Source organism: Myotis lucifugus, unplaced genomic scaffold, assembly GCF_000147115.1.
Source record: "Myotis lucifugus unplaced genomic scaffold, Myoluc2.0 scaffold_23, whole genome shotgun sequence".
Taxonomy (NCBI): domain Eukaryota; kingdom Metazoa; phylum Chordata; class Mammalia; order Chiroptera; family Vespertilionidae; genus Myotis; species Myotis lucifugus.
The window spans coordinates 8,403,387-8,422,687 of NW_005871071.1; the positions used below are offsets into that span (position 1 = coordinate 8,403,387).

The window sequence follows — 19,301 nt, forward strand, 5'->3', positions numbered from 1 at the left end:
AAAAATGAACAACATGTCTCCATGTTCTGTTAGGTTAATGTTAAGGGACTGTTCTTAGCCTGTCCACAGTTCCACAAACCCTAGGAATAATGTTATAGTTCTAATAAACTGGTCAATTTTGTTTTATTGAAACAGAAGAATTATGAAACTCCTAACTTTCCTGCTTTCTTTTTAGCTTCTAAGAAACTTGGACAAATTTAATGCACACTTTAATTTATTATCTTAGGTACCTGATATGTTTTGCCTCCTTCTATATGGGATTTTGTTTTTAATTTCTATTAATAGCCAATTTTTTGCATGTCTGTTGGTATAATTTACCTCAAAAGTTGTTTTTAGAATCAGGGAGTATAATTAATAAATAAAAAAGATGTACAGTTGCCAATAGAATTAGAGTTGTAATGAGCCGAATGCTATTAATTTTGTCATAAATGGAACAGCCACATTGTTAATAGAACAAAACTGGATTAGGAATGCAGTCAAGTTTTGATTGTAGATCCAATACTCTACTATCAAAGTCTGGTTTTAAGTCCTTGTGACTTTCCCACTTTCTCAAGTGGCTTTTGTGTTGAAGTTATCACAGAGTCTATTTATTCAGCCCCTCGGAGCGGAAGGGAGAGGGGACAATCCCCTATCTCCGCCATTCCCAGCCGGAGATGTATTCCAGACATCAGGCAGGCCAGAGCGGGAGAACTGCTCCATTAGACAAGTTATTTGGTTCAGTGTTCTGAAGGGTTGTGAATTCCTAGACCATCAGTCATACTTACATTCAAATATAAGTATCCAAACACATCGAAGTCCAAATATAGTACAACCACTTTACAACGTGGGTGCTGGGAGACAGGATTTATGTCGGCCCTATGGACACATTATGTCTGCTGTTAAGCTCTTAGTTTCGTAGTTTTGAACTAAACTGGTGTGATATCTCTGTTAATAAAGAGAAGTATTCTAGAGACAGGTATTTGTTTTTCTGTTTCTTCTCCTCTTCCCTCTACCTCTTTTCCTTCTTCTATGTCATCAATATTCTTCTTCTTCTTCTTCTTCTTCATCATCTCATCTTTTTTCTTCTTCTTATAAGTAACTTCATGAGCTGAGCCTCACATAAAATAGGGATAATAGGAATATCAAATAAGGGTTAAAACATTAAGAAAATTAAATTATAAGTAAAATGTTACATTTTTACCTGAGGGTCTTGGGGTGTTCAAGAAGAAAACAGAGATAAGGTTTTGTTAGGGGAGGGAAGGAGAAAGACTGAGGGAGGCAGTGGAAGGGAGTCAGGAACAGGTTGTGGATGAAGAGTCCAGTCAACCAGTTACCTGCGTTGGACAGAGCAGGTCCCTCACTCATGGCAGCCTTGCTACCAGGTGACCTATGGCCTGACTGGACTGCTCAGGGGACCGAGAAAGATAGACACTTGGATGTCAGAAAAGATTCTTGTGAAACAATTAGAGAAATTTTGTGGAAAAATCAGGTCAAGCCAGCATTTATTATGCACCTATGTATACGGTACTATGTAAGGTTTGGTGCTCTCTCACTCTCCTCACGAATGATGGTTTATTGTCTGCCATTTCCCCTACTCATTTGATGCTAATTTAGATTGAGTAAATTAATAGGTGCCTTTGATGAATAACTTTTAAAGACTCTTCTTGGTTTTGATTTTTTTTGGCATATGGAATCATGACTCAGGTCTTCCTTTATAGTCAGATCATCCATCTTTATAAAAACATTACAAGTTAGAGTGATAGTGGGGCAGACGTTAAAAATTTATCGATGCAGAAACCGAGGCCCAGAGGGAGTTTATTAAAAAGTGCTCAAGATGCTTATTTCCTTCTCTATGAAGTAGGGAGATGTGGAAGCTGAGTCCCACAGCGCCAGGAGCCGATTTCATTAGACGTGTGTCATTGTGCAGGAGATTATGCCTCCCTTTGTGTTCATACCCTGGAGAGGGTGAGTGGTACCCGAGGGTCCTTAGCTGGGCTGCCAGTAAGGGCACAGGGCACAGGGCACAGGGCACAGGCACTTTTCTTGTTCTCTCTTTATTTGGCTTAGGTAGTGCGATCAGCCTCTCAGTGGTCGACCCAGATGGGAGGTTGGACATCAGAGCTTTAGCTCCTCAGGACTCCCTTCAATCAGTGGAAGTCTCTGGCTTAGGTGGGGTCAAATGGGATGGGGCTTTTAATGGAAGGTGGTTTCCGGCAAGGGTAGCAGTGAAGGGGTGGGAGAAGGAGCACTGGGAATCTTCTCTGGGAGTCTGAAGGGTAACTCCCCCCCACCCCACAGTCACACTTCTAATGAGCAATTAGAATGTTCAATGTCCTGGGATGGGCCACCGCAATTCTAGGTCTGTAAACTTGGACTCTTGTTGCAACGTGCTGACTCAGTTATCCAAACTATTAATTTATACATTTAGATTCCATGTAATAAGCATGTCAGTAATGAAAAAACTCTTGTTTTCCATATCATCTATCCCAGAACATCTGCTTAATCTAAGTGACAACTATGTATTGAGCATTAGCCGTTTTTGAATCGGGGATCTAATGCTTAATTCTCAGAATGAACAGCCTGTCTCAAGCCAGTTGATATTATCATCTTCTGTCCAATGATTCTAGGCAGAACTACATTTGGAATATCTTTCTCTCTCTTTGCTGATGGGGTTAATGTCCGAGATGATGTGGACACGTGCTCTCCAAGGAAGGACTTGATATGCAACCTTCAAGTGGACAGAACGTTTTTTAATTTTTCATGGACTGCTGCTGCTTCACACCCCAGAGTTTAGGCCACTGACCTCAAGTTTGCAAATTTTATATCCCATTACCACCCTGTGAGCTCTGTACTCCCCAGGGCCACATAGTTGATGTTTTAGCTGGAATCTGAGAAAGTGTCTGAACATTTCCTGAAGAGTTGGCGAGGAGCAATTTGGCAGTTCAGTCATAAAAACCCAGAGCTAGTGGCTGGGGTATATGTTATAATGACCTCACACTGTTTCCTATTTGAGCCTGGTCGTGGGTAGCTGGGTAGAGTGGTATTGCTTGTGGGACTGACTGTATTTTAAAGGTCTGAGGAGTCGTTTTCAATGAAGACTAATAACCATTGGCCATGTTTTCAGGGAGTCTTGGAAGTGTGGGCGTAGGGTCTGTTAGGAAGGAACCTCAGATAAGTGGCTTGATCAGTCTGAGCCTCAGTTTCTTCACTTATAAATGAGATTATAATACCTTTCTGGGTTGCCCGGAGGTTTAATGAGATAGTACATTTCCCAGTCCTACTACAGTGCCTGATGTGCTTAGCTATGGCAATGAAGATGATTCTAATTCTGATACAGATAAGGAAAATGAGGGAGGGAGTCATACAAAGAGGCAGGATTTTTATGGCTAAAGCAAAAACTTAGATAATTATTGTATCTGGAGACCACAGTCTCCACTTTCTCTCCTTGGAACTGATTATTTTCAGAACCAAAGGAAGCAAACTTGAACTTTAAAATCCTTAAAAATATAATTTTAATGGAAACTTACTTTGTCTGTGGAGCTCTGGCTATACGTAAAGGCAATGTGAAGGTAAGGCTTTTATTTTTAAATGCTCCCTTCATCTAAATTGTGTTGCCTTCGTTAGGCAATAAACTTACTAAGCACTATTCCTTATTAATATGCTCCTCTAAACTCCTCCAAAGAAGTTTGCATTGTTGTATTGGCAGATGTGGCAAATAGGCCTCGTCTCTTTCCTGAAGGACACTTTTTCCCCCAAGAGCTTTGTGAAAGGAATTTGTACTTTAGGAAATGGAAGGACTGGCCCCAAACCATTTTCTTTGGCATCAGTGCAAAGAGGACCCTGAAAGATAGTACTCCTTTGTGGTGAGGTGGTTGGCTGTTTATTGAAACGTGCTTTCTTTGGTTAGGATCGAGTGGACGACAAGCCACACTCCCTTTCAGCTCATGATCTCAGAGGTAACGAGAGACACTCTTTCCCAGCTTCCACACATCAGATCTCGTGGAGAAGTCTGGCTCTGCTGCTGTTCATGTGCCCACCACTGTGGCCAAGGAAATGGGGCACTGGGGCTGGCCAGGCCTGAGCCATATGGAATGGGTTCCTCTTAGGAAAGAGGAGTTTGGCCAGCAAAGAAGAGGAAGGGAAGCTGAGTGGGTAAACAGCACATCTGTACCCAAACAAAGAAAGCTCCATTTTTCTTTCTTTTCTTTAAAAAATATTTTTTACTGTTGATAGTATTACAGATGTCTCCCATTTATACGCCCCCTTTCCGTATCCCCCTTCCCCCAGGTTTTCAAAAGCTCCCTTTTCCGTAGACCCAGGACTTTTTCAACTCACTGTTATTACCGTTTTCCCTGGGCGCTTTGTGGGCGGGCCTCACTTGCCTGATTTGGGGCCAGGCTGACACAGATTGGCCACCCCTGAGAAGAGCCATGGCCTTCACCTTCCGACTGACCATCCCCTTCCTTTGGCTTCATGCTTTGCAGCAGCATAATGCACATTCAGTACAAAAGGGTTCTTATTTGTTGTTTTTCTTCTGTGCCCTATTTCTCTTGCGAAATTGAAAATAGCTTTATTATTTTTCTTTTCTTATAATGATTCCCATTTTGATTTTCAAGAAATCTTAAACTATTGAACATCTAGGAAAGTGGAACAAAATATACATTATCTTAATTGAGGCAAAGCTGTAGTAAAATCCCTGTGCCCTGCACCCTTACATTTCAGCCTCTGGTGAATTAATGGCTGTAAACTTTCTGAAGTTGTGGTTGCTTCATATTCATTCTCAGCCCATAAAAGTAAGAGTGCTTTAAATAAGGAATGGTTTCCACAGATAGTAATTTTTCTAATTGTCATTAAAAATGTTCGAATTACCTAATTTTTCTCATCCCCTTAGTGTAAATCACACAACCACCAATACAATCAAGGTTTATGAAAAAGCAAAAATATAAAAACAAAGCAAAAAATACCAGGTACTTTTTATGCTCTGCTAATTTCTCAAGAAAGAAAGAAATTCTATATAATAAAATGCTAATGTGCAAATTATCCCCTCGGGAGTTTGACCGCTCGCTATGACATGAGCTGACCACCAGGGGGTGGCATGGAGTGAAGGAAGACACTGGCTGGCAGCTGGCAGCTGGGGGAAGGAAGGCCCCCATCGTCCCTGATTGCCAACCAGGCCTAGGGACCCTACCCGTGCATGAATTTCGTGCACCGGGCCTCTAGTCTCTAGTCTCAAATAAAAAAACAAACTTTTCAAAGTTTTGAAGACCTTTCAGGAATTTTACAAGAATATGCGAACCATTTTTTTCCTTCTTCTTTTTCTTTGGTAAGCAATTCTGACTTAATATTAAGGATATTGTTGACTATTTGACAGAATTTGAGACAACAGAGTCTCCTTTAACCTTGGATTGAGTTGTCTGCTCATTTGCATTTGGTCTCTCCCTTGAAAATGGGTCAACACAGATTCTCACATATTGAAGAATCAGAAAACATAGCACGATTTCTTGCTAAATGATTTCCTCCTCTCGTCTCATATTTCCCGTGACTGTAAGCACTCTCTCATTTATGAATAGAAAAGCCAAAATTCAGCCCTTTAATGGACCTGATACAAATCAATCCCCTCAAATGTATTTTTTTGTGAACTGATGGGTTTATTTTCTTATTAAAAAAGATAAAGTATCCTTATGAAAATGAGTCATGTCAAAAAGTAGTTGTAGTACCCAGGGAAGGCCACCCCTTGGGCTGACATGCTTAATTCTTTGCACAAGTGTAGTGAAGTCATCGCTCTTGGAGTCCTTGTCTAATGAACAGCAGCCTTATTTAGTTGCCACACACTTCAAATTTGTAGAAACACGTTGGTTAGTTTTTGCCACTTGTTTAAGACAGTAAACATGTTGGGATTGGACTGTTATCTCTAAATAAGGATTCCCATCCCTCTTAAGAATGTTGAGATAAATAACAGATAAAAGTGGTTCCTGAAGTGGTGTGGTGATGGTGTGCAGGAGAATATGCCTGTGAGGATGAACTAGGCCAATGCTACTGCAAAGTTGTTGTTTTAAGTTTTTTATTAAGGAGAATTTAACATATACAAGACTAGAGAGAACAATACCAAAGCTCCAGCTTCTGCAGTTATCAAGTAATGGTCAATCTTATTTTATCCATTTCACTCCCCCATCGCAGATATTTTTTGAAGTAAATCCCTAAAAATAATTTAGTGAATATTTCAATATGCATTTCTACAAGATAAGGGATCTTTAAGGAGCATAACCGTAATACACTGTTACATTTAAAAATAACATTAAAATATCATCAAATACCCAGGATTTAAATTTTCCTGATTAGGTCATAAATTTTATTTATTTTTTAAGTTTGTCAAATCAGGATTCAAGTAAAGTTCATATTTTGTAATTATTGATATGCTTCTTAAATATGTTTAGATATATAGATTGTCCCCTTTGTCATTTTCTACCTTATAATTTATTAATTGAAGAAATCTGTTCATGCTCTATGATATCACTTGTATGTGGAATCTAAAAAGCTTAACAAACTCAGAGAAACAGAGAGTGGAGGGGTGGTTACCAGGGGCTGCCAGGTGGGAGAAAAGGGGAGATATTGGTCAAAGGGTATAAATTTCTGGTTATAAGATACATTAGTTCTGGGGACCTAATGTACAGCATGGTGTTTATAGCTAATAATACTGTGTTATATACTTGAAAATTGCTAAGAATATATCTGAAATGTTCTCACCACAAGAATTAGGAACTATGTGATGGGGTGGAGGTGTTAGCACATGTTAGGGTGGTAACCATGTTGTATCAAATCAACACACTGTACACCTTAAAGTTACACACTGCTACATGTCAATTATATCTCAGCAAAGCTGGAAAGGAAGAAATTGGTGCATGTCCTGTGGAGTAGAGCTACTTAAAATGCCAGTCCATAAACAGCTTATTACCAGTTTCTAATGAGATGAGAAGCATGTGCCAGATTGTAAATCCAATCACTAAGCACACTATTTAGCTCAGCTGATTCATTTTTTTTTTCATGGCAAGACTTTCTCCATGAAGGAGACAGGGAGGTGATTTGTTCCGCCGTCAGCTCCTTATCTCATTACAAATGAGTACTATGTAGCATGCAGACCAGCACTGCGAGTCCTGGGACCACACCTCAGCACGCTGCTGTCCAGTTTCTCAGTCTAGTGGTGACTGCATCCAGTGCTGGTGGTACTTGTCCTTCTCCTCTGTCTCCTGTATGCACTGCCCTAGAGGCGGATCCAAATCAGAATCAACTTTTTGGCGAGAAGACTTTGTTAGGCGTACTCCTATTAAGAGGCCCGTCATGCCTGCCGGTATATCTTTTTGTGATGCGAACAGCCCAAATTGATGATCATTGTCTAGATCCATTAACTTATGAAGGTAGCAGAATGGGCATATTTGAATTTTGTCACTTCCTATTTATTAATACTGTGAAGTTTTATACGTAGATTTGAACTTATGCTCATTGCTCCACAGCCAGCAATGTCTACGATGCTGCCAAAGTGTGCTTTTTCTGCACTTCTCCGGACTGACCCATGGCTTTGAGAGTTGTGGAAAATGACTTAATAGCTAATACTAAGTATTAGCAATGATGAGGCATAACATTTTGGGAAATTTGTGCAGAGGAGCCTGGCACTCGAGGGGGCAGAAAAGAAGGATATAATTATGCAGGTGTCTATGGCTCTCCCCTTATCCAATGATTTTGCATGAAAGTCAAGATGGAGAAGCTCAGTGTGTTATTTTTATTTCACAGTAAGAGTTTCTGACCAGGGTCTTATGAAAAGTTGGTAAGATTTTGGACTAGGGGTGGAAAGAAGATGCTTGCAGATATTTTAACATTCAGGAGTGAATGTTGTCTTCTCATTTCAGCATTGCTTTCTCAGGAATGCTCTTTTTAACTTAAGAAATAGTAACTTTTAAATAAACTTTATTGTGCTAACCATTTCATAATAGTTAAGTCAGATCATTATGAATCTGTTTAACTTAAACTTATACAGTGCTGCAAGTCAGTTATATCAATAAAACTGGAAAAACAAACAAAAAGAAATGGTACAGCTTTAATGACTCAAGTGAAAGATTTTGAAAAACACTGATATATCCAGATCCCCTTGGGAAAGGAATGCGGGGACAAGAGCTGCTCCAGTAGATTCATGCTAAATGTTTGTGGGGAATAGTGTGTGTGTGTGTGTGTGTGTGTGTGTGTGTGTGTGTGTGTGTGTGTAAGTCACATTTCCTGTGTTTCATATCAGTGAAAAAGATGTATACAGTTCTTTGAGAACAGATGTATTTCTACCTAATGTCCAACTTCCAGGTACTTGCAGGTTTTTAGACCAAGGCTTTGTCTTAGGAGCTGCTGCAGAGATTGGAAACCTTTTAGGTATGTTAGGAGGTAGAAAGGTGGACATGTTTCCCTGTTCTGGCAGCATCGTCTCCTCTGAAGTTGTCACTATGTTGAAGTTTTGTGCTGACATTATCACAGCCTCTGCACAATTATAGCTTGAAACATGAATGCTGCCGCACCCTCCCCGGCACTCCAGAGGTGTTGAGAGGACAGCACCGGCATCATGAAGGCCCAGAGAGAAACCTTTTGGGTTGGATTTCAGGGGAGAGCCGTGCTGATGGTTGGGATGAATCGCCAGTCTCTCCGTACATTATACCGAGTGCCAGCAGCCTCTGCATTAAGTCAGAGAGCTGTGATGCTGGAGGGTTTTTTAGAACATCGTCCTGCTCGCCTGGCTTTCGTGCACCAGGTCGGATGGTTGCCTGGGTGATCTGATGCTTTTGCTTGAAGCTGCTTTTCTAAAGATGAGACACACCCATGTTCAAGTGTACGTGCAAAACACATTCCAGCGGGGCTGTGAGTAGGTTTAGAATTGTCCACATTTGAATCTCCCCCTTGCTCCCCACCCACCCGCTCCCCTCAACACTGAACATGTTAAGAGCTGGCTGCTATTTCACCAGCGGGAACAGGACAGGATACTCACCATGGAGAAGCTATTTCAGAAAGGGAAGTGCCAATCTGTAGGAGTGAGTGCTCCCAAAATGTATTTATCATCGCTTTCCCTTTCCAATCTACTTTGTAAGATCGATCTTCAAATTTTTGGTTTGCACACCCAAGAAAAGAAAACCAGAGCACCAAAAATGATGCACACATTAGTTTTTATGAGGGAACACATTCTTTCTGGGATATTTATGGAAACAGCTTTCTAATCTTGAATGTAGAAATCTTTAGTACTAACCTTGGGATATTTTAGGAGTAAATTCTTTTGGTTTTTAATTAGTGACCTATGACATGCTTCTATTGTGTAACCTCTGAACAATTACTTCACATCTCTGCATTTCAGTTTCCTCATCTAAAAAAAGGAGCACAATAATACATTTTCTTAATAGAATCTGGGGGAAGAGTCACATGATTATTTTGTAAATTATAAAGCTCTCTAAAATTTGCTAATGATATTTGTTCTACAATGTGACTTCCCATGGACTAGATAAATTCCTGATTTAGTCAAATTCCCTCAAATTTAATTAGACTGTTTTATTAGAAGTTTTCATAAATGTTTAGAAATAAATGCTTACACCTTTGCTTCCATTGCAAAGTTAGAAAAAAAAAAGACTTGTTAAGTTCTTGACCCCTAATATTGTGAATTGTTAATTTCTATGACATACTCTCAACAACTTTCTTTCAGTTAACTTCCTCTGACTTTTTAAAAACTTAAACGCTATCAATGACTTTTTGTTGTTGTTCCTTAGGAACAGTGTTGTCTCTGTTCTCATGAAAGGGTTTGGGAAAGAAATGTTTTAAAAGACCCACTGCCTGTTGACGCCTATGAAATAGAGGTAGATATACAAGACCCCCAAAGCTTTCGTAGCTATAAAATGTTCCTAAATAATGCACCTGACACATGGAAAAACTTTACTCTCATACCCCACGAATTCCACATATGGGTATCTTTTATGTTTTTGATTTTTCATTTTAATTTCTTCAAATTTAGAAGAGTGAATGAGATGATATTGATTTCTTGGGACTCATGATCTCTTTATTCCTTTAGTATTGGTTTTATTCTAAAAAGATGGACCTTGGCAATAAATTAACTTCGACTGAATTCATTCCCCTTGTATTGTCTTAGTTGGATGTATGTTTGACACCTGAGCCTTCATTTACCATTTAGGATTCAGTTATTGTGCGAGGTGCTGGGTGGCAAAGATAAATCTGAACTTTCTATCTTTAAGGAACTCACATTGCAAAAGAGAGGACAATTTTTTTGGTTCCAGGGGATCTGAAATGCTCGAATAACTTGAGTACAAGGTAAAGCTGCCAAATGGAGTTCAAATCTGACCTGCCTCCTTGTTTCATCTGGAAGCTACTCTTTCTGGAAATGGCTCACTGAACCCTGGTTCTATGAACCCATCCTGGGGACTGATTTCATATTGGAGTTTCGGGCGGGGTGGGATCTTCTGGTCTCTACCAGAAACCAGGTACATTGAGGATGAGAATATCCAATTCCTCGCCAGTGTTTAATTTCCTACTTTATGGACTTATGGATATCCCGCATTGGCCCCAATGGTCTTGGGCTAGGGGTGAGGGTGGCACTGGGCCTGGGGCCAAGATGGCTTATTCTGGCCGCCCTCTTAGGACTGTGTGGAGTGGTCTGAGTTGAAGGTGTTGAGTTCTCATAGTTCCCTGGGCAGCTTACTGTAGCTGCAGGGACCACGGGACTGAGTGGCCAAGTTTCCCTCGGCTTGCCTGCTGTGGAATGTGTTTTCCCATAGAAACAACATTTTAAGTTGTGGTCAGGTTCCCAGACCAGCCTATAATAACCTATTTAGCTGATAATGTAGTCCAGAGACAGCTATTTGACTAGCTTGGGGACCAAACCACCACCTATTAACATTGTTTCTATTGGAAGAGCCATCCCGAGTTCTAAATACCAATATAGAAATGACATTTGGAGTCCTTCCTGTTGGTCAATTGGGAGCTGCCAGTACTCAGACCGGAATATCGCATCACTCTGCACTCCCAGTTCCTGAAGAAGCCCATTCATTCCCGTCAGCCTGACCCCACTGACTGGTATTCTTGTCTTTTCCTGGGGCTGCCAATACATTCAGACAGTATTATCGCCCTGGACAGAGCTCTTGGTTTGAGAATTTCTGGGAAGGGGTGGGAATCATGGTTTCTGGCCCCCACTTCTTCTGTGGGTGATGAAGAGGAAGGAAGGGGAAATTAGGGCTAATGGGGCAGTGAACTCCACAGACCTAGTCCTGGGCTGCCTCTCACTGTGCAGGTTTTGCACCACTTGCTGAGTTTATGTGTTTGTGTTTTAATAATTTCTATACTTTTGTCAGTCTTTGGGAAAGTACAGTACGGCTTCGGTTTGAGTAAATGGAGCAAATACGCTAGGAAAGGAAACTGTGGTGCCAGTCCTTGAACTCGTGGGGAAGGCCAAGGAGTTGCAGGGCTCTGGGAAGCCATTCTACAGAAGCTGTGTGTTTCCATGGTGTCATTGACCAGATCCTCTAGGATGCTGGAGAGACACAAATCTGAGATGTGCCAGTTTTCCTGTATTGAGGAAACCCTTCCTCATCCTTATAGAATCAAAGAGTAAAGTCCAAACTCTATCAATAGATACACCGCCCTCCACATTTAGATGGGAGCATCTTTTATGCAACCAACCATGGGTGTGATGCCGGCAGGCCAGACACAGGTCCCTCCCTTTAGAGAGAAGTGGGTCCAGTGCAGACTATGGTGGCAAGTTAGCCAGAGCATCGCCTTTAGAAGTCGGGGGCCTCTGGGTGTTTAGCAGTGTGTGCAGCCTTGGTGCTCTCAGTGTTGCTCCTTGCAGAGCACCAGAAGTAGGAAGTGCCCAGCCTTCAGCAGGATCTGGACATGCTGCACACAGCCGCGGGCTTCTGGTCTTCACGGTTCTTTCCCATCACACTGCCTTGGGGCTTTAAATTCTTCCTTTCTTTTTTTCCAAAGTAAATTACATATACACAAATGTTTCAGTCACCCATAAAAGATTCCAAAAGTTGGCCGCCAGTCTAAAATGACCTCCCAGATTTGGGGAACTGCCTTTGCTGCTTTCCATTCTTTCAGCTTCTTAGGGTGTGTGTGTGTGTCCGTCCTTGATACAGTGACCTAAATTCTTTGGTTCTTAAGTCCTTGGGCTATTGCTTTTGATCAACACAAAATCCCCCCACAAGCACAGTTTAGGGCAGAAAGCAAAAAAACTGTTGATGCAACACCCTACCCTCTCTGTGCTGTGAGTTCCCTACTCAGTGGTGGGAAAAGCCTTTGTCCAAACAGCACCTGCAGGCAGGCCTTTCCAGGCCACCCAGTGAACTGTGTGATGTTTGTCTTTAGGAATTGGCTGTACATGGTGGCTTCATCTGTGGCCTTGGTCAGTTGCACCAATCTGCCAAAAGAAAATATGCACCAATTTGTGAACTGAGAACTTTTGTTTCATTGCTTTTGGGATTTTGATCAGCTGCCTCCTGCACGCCGCCCCCCAAGGGTGATTGAGCCCACCACCGGGGCATGTGCCCTTTTGCTAAAGAAATAAGTAGAATCAGGAATTCAGATATGATTTTGTCTACATTGATTTTGTTTTTTCTCAAAGAAAACATATTGATCCCTGAGTTGTAAACACTGTTAACTTCACTGGTCAGAATAAATTAATGAGCCCTGGCCGGTGTGGCTCAGTTGATTGGGCATCATCCCATGCACCAGAAGGTTGCTTGTTCTATTCCCAGTCAGAACACATGCCCAGGTTGTGGGCTTGATTCCCGGTGGGGGCGTGCAGGAGGCAGCTGATCGATGTTCCACTCTCACATCGATGTTTCTTTCTCTCTCACCCTCTCCTTTCCTCTCTCTCTAAAATCAATGAAAATATTAAAAAAGAGAATCCTATATAGTAAAAGCCTAATATGCAAAGTGTCCGGCCGACCGGTTGTCCGTTCAACCAATCAAAGCATAATATGCTAATGGTATGCTAAGGCCGCTCAACCACTTGCTATGATGTGCACTGACCACCAGGGGTCAGACTCTCTGACTGGTAGGTTAGCTTGCTGCTGGGGTCCAGCCAATCAGGACTGAGCGAGATGGAGCCGGACATGCCCTGGAGCCCTCCCTTGTTCCTCCCCCTCCCCAATTGTGCACTGGTGGGGTCCCTCGGACTGGCTTGCACTCTCTTGCAATCCGGGACCCCTTGGGGGATGTCGGAGAGCCAGTTTTGGCACGATCCCGCAGGCCAGGCCGAGGGACCCCACTGGTGCATGAATTTGTGCAGTGGGCTTCTAGTAAATTAATGATCAGCATGTCAGCAAGTAACCAAGGCATGAAACCATTATACATCACTGTTTAACTGCCTATACCTTTCAAATAGGCATGAAATATGCTCCCTTTAAATAGATTAACTGATAAGAAATAGTTTTCACTATTAGACAGACTTCCATGTTGGTGACATTTACAGCTGGCCTATTTATGACACCAAAGGGATGGTGTTCATCTTTGTTAATTGTACTTTGTACTTACTAAGGCGTTTATTTAGTTCTGTGGGCTTTTAAAGAGACTCCAGGATATTCTAGGCATAACAGACATTGTTTCTCTGCTTGAAGAACTATTAGTCTGAGATCAGAGTGGGTGGGGGCAGGGATGAGACTCTAAGCATATAATTATTTAAAATATATAATTACAGTATAGCATATGTTGGTTTTTGAGAGGTATGTTTGGAATTGTGTTAATAGATTGCAAGGTGGGTGGAATTAATCCGGGAGTAGGGATTAACAGTATGGGGAGAGGTGGACTGACACATTAAAAGGGAAAGATGGGAGAAGAGCTTGGATTTAGCATGTGCATGTCATGGGTGTGAGGGCATGTGCATTAATGAGGGCTGAGACAGCGAAGAGGAGCAGAGCAGGAAGGGGAAAGTGAGGGTACAGGTGAAGAAGAAAGCCGCAGGTAGGTAGACCTGCCTGGTAGAGATCTGAAGCTAGTAGTTCAGGTTTTGCAAACCAGAATACGAAATTGTTCATCTTTCTGTTCTTTTTAATGGCAGAAAGTGGCTTAGAGAGGTTGGCTGGCTTGCTTCTTCAAAGAAGGAAACCGGGGTTGTCCCATCCCAGCCAGTGTTGACCCAGACAACCCAGAAATGAATCCTCGGGTCTGGAGAGCCCGGCTGAGGCTTGAGGAGGCCATGGGAGCTGTTTTCATGACCAGGGTTTGAAGTTTCATTACTCAGGTTGTTGTGACTGGCAGATGGGTTGGAACAGTCACATGTGGTATTCAGATCACTTCTGGGAGATCTGACCTCTGTCTTTAGTGAGGGGGGCCAGAATACGGCACTAAAAGAAGAGAGAGCATTTGCAAAGTTTATTGGAGTAGTAGTGGGGTCCCTTTATCAGATAGTATACATGATTTTTCTTTTCTTTTTTATCTTGATAAAAATTTTTGTCAAAGAACTAATACAGTCAAGATGTGTGGTTCACAATACATGTAGTTCTTTTGTGTATTATAACTTTTTCATCTATCATATTTTTTACCTTAAAAATTAAATTTTTGTAAAACTCTGGAACAGTGGAATATTAAGATCTTGCCTTGAGGCATGTTACATGGGCAGCTGGGCCCTCTTCATTATGTAGGGCATATGCCTTTTGATATCCCTCCACGATTATACTCAAGGGGACTAAATCATAATTTTTACCCCAAAGTTCAAGAAAGCAGGCAACTCATGGGGCAGTGTCTACCTCATTCACCTTTATCTAATATTTAGTATTCTCCTTGCCTAAGGACTTAATCACGTCACAGCCTAAGAAATGCACGAGGATGCAATAAGAGCGCCTGAACTTGTTTCTATTACCCCAGTCTTGTCTGAAAAGCAGTTTGCACTCGGGATAGGAGGCAGAAAGGCTATCTTGCTATAAGAGAGGCCAGACTCGCAGAAGTGGGTTCTGGCTAAGGAATCTGGACACACTGCAGACATTTTGCACAGAGGCCAATTCTTGCAAAAATGTGGTCAGACGTGGTAGAGCCCAGCTGTTTGCTCCATTGAGAGGGGCTCTCGCTAGCCCACACAATCTCTGAGTGCTGTGTCTGAACTGGATCCAGATATCCAGCCTGCCGAGGCTCACCCATCCCCCAGACTGATTGGAAGTGGGTTGTTGCAGAGCGCAATATTCACAGCAATTTGTGAGAGAAGTTACAGATAAAGACTTAGCAATTAAAAAAAAAAGTAATATATAGCGGTGACATGGAATGTAAATGTATTTCCTCTTTCCCCCCATGAACTAGTAGAATACAACTATACGTAATTTATGCTTTATCTTTGGTCTATTAATGGACATTTTGTGATTTTTGTTACTCATGCCACCATGAAATGTCATCTTGTTTCCTAAATACATCTCTGCCTTAACATTGGGGCTTAAGAGGGTGTATTTCTGAGTAAGGTTTCCTGAGTTCAAATCCCCATTCTCTACTTCCAAGCTATGGGACCTTGGCAGCTTGCGTAACCTTCCAACTCCATGGTTTCCTCCGTGTTAAAAACAACAGGAATAGAACTCCCCTCAAAGGGCTGCTATGAGGATGGGATAAAGTAATGTATCTTTAGCATTTAGCATGAAGTTCTTTACCCTTTAACTTTTACCTTTAATTTGCTGAATGCTACTGCCACTTTCATGGGGCTTTAACTTTGACATTTTTTTTTTTGGTGGTGGGCTAGTGGGTCTGGTTGATGAAGTGAAAAGGAAGAGAAAGAGGTATATGAACACTACACTTCCATTTACACACAAACGTAGCTTCATTAAAGACGTATCTTTGTTAATACTTGTTGTGCTGAAACCTTAAAGTCTTTCATAATGGAAATAATTCAACATGTCTACTTTAGACTTTACATGTGTTAGTGCTTTCCAACTTAAATAAGACGCTCATTTATTTCTAGAATTGGAGCTGTTCTTTTATGTGCATACGTAGAGCAGATGCCACCCAGCTTGCTTGAATGAGTTGTTAGTTTGCCATTCTCAAGACCAAAGTCAGCAGAGGCGAAATCTTAACATGTTTGTAATACTTTGCATTTAGTCATATAACATAGTAGTATTTAGTGTTGTTAAAGGATGAATGAGATTAAAACAATCATCAGGTGAAGATGTTGGTTGAAACAACTGAAATTAAATGATATATTACTTATTATAAAGGGTAAAGTTATGAAACACAATAAAGAGTCAGAACATGCAAACTAAATAAGTCACAATTCAACATTATCTAGCATCTTAAGAAATGCAGTGAAAGGAAAATGTGATAACTAAAAAAGGGACTGTGGTAACTAATAAAGCAGAAAGTGACTTGTTTGAGATTAGATGTTTATGCTTTTAAAGTAACTTGTTGCTTTCAATAAAAATTTATGACCCTGGCCAGTGTGGCATCATCCCATGCACAAAACGGTTGCTGGTTTGATTCCTGGTCAAGCACATACCTGGGTTGCAGGCTTGATCCCTGGTGGGATGCATGCAGGTGGCGGCCAATTGATGTTACACTCCCACATTCATGTTTTTCTCCCTTTCCCTCTCCCTTGTTCTCTCTCTAAAAATCAATTTTAAAAATCTTTTAAAAAAAGATGATCAAAGTATAACAGTGTATATTTTAAAAATAAACAGTTTTGGATGGGATTAAAGTGAGAAAGCAAGCCCAGGGACACAGACAATAGAGTGGCGAAGGCCTGGGAGGGGCAGAGGGGGGTCAATGGGAAAAACAAACAAATAAACAAACACAAACAAACAGGACATCTGTAATACTTTCAACAATAAAGATAAAAAATTTTAAAATTGAGAAAGCAAAAGAATTCTCCTTCCACTTCCCCAGATCCTCAGCTCTTAGGCAACAAGTTTTAACCATTTCTGTTTTTAATTTTTCTCATATTTATCTGCATAGCACCAACTATTTTGCTTGTACCTATTTGCTTAGATTTAAACAGTACCCACTGGCTCCTTGCCATGAAAGATGGGGACATAGCTCACGTAGATATAACATCTAACATGTTTCCTCTGTAGGTTGATTCTAAACACTAAAAATACCAATAAAGAATTACTCTATTTCTGTGCTTTTTCAAATACCTTGGAAAATTTTTTGAATATCTTGCTTTGTAGGACTGAAATTACTGATTCTTTTTTTCTTAACTTTTTCACCCTGTTATGTGTGTTGTTACTCCATAAATATACTCATTCTTGTCAGACAGTATGTCTTGATTTTTGTTTGAAAAACATCGTTTCTCCAAACACAGGACACCCTGCAAAGGCTCAGGGGCCCTCTGAAGCCATTCCAGGATTTGGTTTGGGGTTGGACTGAATCCAGTGGGGTTGTTGTAAATGGGCTATTGGTGGGGGAAAGTTTGAGGTGGTTGACTTTAGCCTGGATTGTCATTTTAGATGGAGAGGACATTTATGAAGTTTAGAGGGTTGAGTGCCCCCCCCTTCCCGCCTCCCTCCCTCCCCACCTAGCCCCCTACCCTATCTTCTCCTCTGATCGTCCTTTCCAAGATTTTGAGTTGCCTTAGGAAATTCTGGGGCAACTGAACTAAAGTTTTTGGCACTACTTCACAGGAGGGGCAAAGGATTGATGGCTGTTGGCTAAGAATTCTTACAAGATCTCTTTCTTTCTTTCTTTCTTTCTTTCTTTCTTTCTTTCTTTCTTTCTTTCTTTCTTTCTTTCTTTCTTTCTTTCTCTCTCTCTTTCTCCTTCCTTCCTTCCTTCCTTCCTTCCTTCCTTCCTTCCTTCCTTCCTTCCTTCCTTCCTTCCTTCCTTTCTTTCTTTCTTTCTTTTTTCTTTCTTCTTTCTTTCATCTTCTGTGGTTCCTTTGGCTGAGTAGGTAATTTAGGTTAGAAGATGATTTCATCCTGAAATACATTGCATTTTCATTGTCTTTTTCATATCCATTATTTCAACTGACACACATATTTCATTATCCTAATGTATAGAGAAATAAACTAACGATCAGAAAGGCCCTAAAGTCATATAATGTACATGTGAAGTCTCTATTCAATCATTTTCTGTTTAGCCTTGGAGAAGCCCTGGCTCTTGGGTATGGATTTAGGGCCCTTAGCCTGGTCCCTCCATCTTTCTTTCTACTTCTCTTTCTGACCTTAGCATCAGCAAGCCTGAAGTATGCATTTTATCCTGTAGTGTTCCAGGTTTTCTTAGGCTGTCAAAGGTGTACAGGACAGGGCAAAGTCCTTACCTGCATTCTCAATCCTGCATGTGGTCCAAGTAGTGACTTCAGAGGAAGATGCTCTGCATACATAGGAAGAATGTGTGAGTTCACAACCGGGAATACACTTTAGCTGTGCATTTGTTTTTAAAGGCTTATGCTTATGGGGCTACAGTATTCCAGAAAGCTTTGGAATAGCTCTTGGTTTGTGAAATTGATTGCAAAACATTTGACCTTCCTCATTAGTCCCTGAACTCGAGGAACTAGCATGAATGTTTAGGCCAAGTATTTGCAGCCATTGTGGAACTAGCTGGATCCTTACCCAGTTGCTCCTTAAAATTTTAAATGTGGATCATCTGGATTTTGAATGGAGGCTTTGCTCTAAGATGTGTGATGAGTTGTCTGTAAACAAGAAGCCCAGAGTGACGTTGACTTTATTTTCCTGTAACTGTGGCTATCAACTGTGTTTCCAAACTTTGACTAAAGAAATATTTATGTGTTTCGGCTTTTATTTATTCTGAGTAATGTCAGGATTTGCATTCTTGTAATTCTGGTGAAGAGAAGAATGCGGTCACTCTTCCTTTTTAGAGGTGAACTGGGCCATAGAAAAAAATGTAAACAGCTTCAATGAATAGAAATTTAAAGTCTTACATGCAATATATTTTATGATGCCCTTTCTTAACTAGATTGGTAGGAAGTTTATTGTTTTTTTAAATGTTTATTTAGAAATTTCATACTGTTTTTTTAAAAAACATATTGTTATTGATTTCAGAGAGCAAGCGGAGGGAGAGAGATAGAAATATCAATGATGAGGGAGAATCATTGATTGGCTGCCTCCTCCACACCCCACACTGGGGACTGAGTTCACAACCCAGGCCCTGACCGGGAATTGAACCGTGACCTCCTGGTTCATAGGTCCATGCTCAACCACTGAGCCATGCCAGTTGGGCGGAAGTTTATTGTTTAAATTAGACTCCTCTATAGCTCTACAAACATTTATATTTGTGTATTGGGATAGAAGGCACTGTATTTTGCATTCCTGTGTTTTATTTCTTTGATGTACTATATGCGCAGGTGATATTAAGGGATATCCATATTG

The 19,301-nt window shown here is 41.0% G+C and overlaps 1 protein-coding gene across 1 annotated transcript in view; it reads left to right on the forward strand.

Moving 5' to 3' along the window:
* The window catches only part of FBN1 (fibrillin 1), a 236,126-nt gene that overhangs the window by 9,143 nt on the left and 207,682 nt on the right, over positions 1–19,301 (forward strand). The window lies entirely within an intron of this gene.